This window comes from Brassica oleracea, chromosome C7 (genome assembly GCF_000695525.1).
Source record: "Brassica oleracea var. oleracea cultivar TO1000 chromosome C7, BOL, whole genome shotgun sequence".
Lineage (NCBI taxonomy): Eukaryota > Viridiplantae > Streptophyta > Magnoliopsida > Brassicales > Brassicaceae > Brassica > Brassica oleracea.
This window is the reverse complement of record NC_027754.1, coordinates 2,098,767-2,099,718: the sequence shown is the minus strand read 5'-3', so window position 1 is coordinate 2,099,718 and position 952 is coordinate 2,098,767.

Here is a 952-nt window from a genome sequence, read left to right as displayed (position 1 = left end):
CGGCCGATATCATCTTCAAAGATACTCTCGAGAAAATGGGGATCGATCAATCTGAAATCGTGAAATACCCTAGCCCACTACTGGGACTTTTGGGAGAAACGACCATGGCCTACGGGTCGATTAATCTCGCAGTCAAAGTCGGAACCGTGACAAGAGTCACATAGTTTCTAGTCGTTGACCGTCCTGCATCTTACAAAAACCCGTCAAACAAAAAAGGCGGAAGCTAGGACCTGAACGAGCTTCCGAGGTCAACGACGAGGTCGAAAAATTTCTTAAAGTCGGGTCAATAACTGAAGTGAGGTATCCAGACTGGCTCACTAACCCTGTGGTAGTCAGAAAGAAAAACGGAAAATGGCGAGTTTGCGTGGATTTTACCGACCTAAACAATGCCTGTCCAAAAGATAGTTTCCCTCTGCCACATATCGATCGATTAGGAGAAGCAACGGCGGGAACGAACTTCTGTCCTTCATGGACGCCTTCTCAAGTTACAACCAGATTATGATGAACCGTGACGATCGCGAGAAAACTGCGTTCATTACCGATCGCGGAACCTATTGCTACAGGGTAATGCCCTTCGGCCTCAAAAACGCTGGTGCAACTTACCAACGACTCGTGAACCGTATGTTCTCTAAGCATCTCGGTAAAACAATGGAGGTTTATATCGACGACATGCTCGTCAAATCCCTCCGAGCAAAGGATCACGTATCACATCTCGAAGATTGTTTCGCGCAGTTAAATTCCCAGAACATGAAGCTCAACTCGACAAAGTGCAGGTTTGCCGTAAAAATCAGGGGAATTCCTCGGCTACCTAGTCACATTCCGTGGCATTGAAGCTAATCCAAAACTGATCAACGCACTGATCGAGATGGCTTCACCAAAGAATAAGCGGGAAGTCCAAAGGCTGACTGGTAGAGTCGCGGCACTTAACCGGTTTATTTCACGATCGACAGAT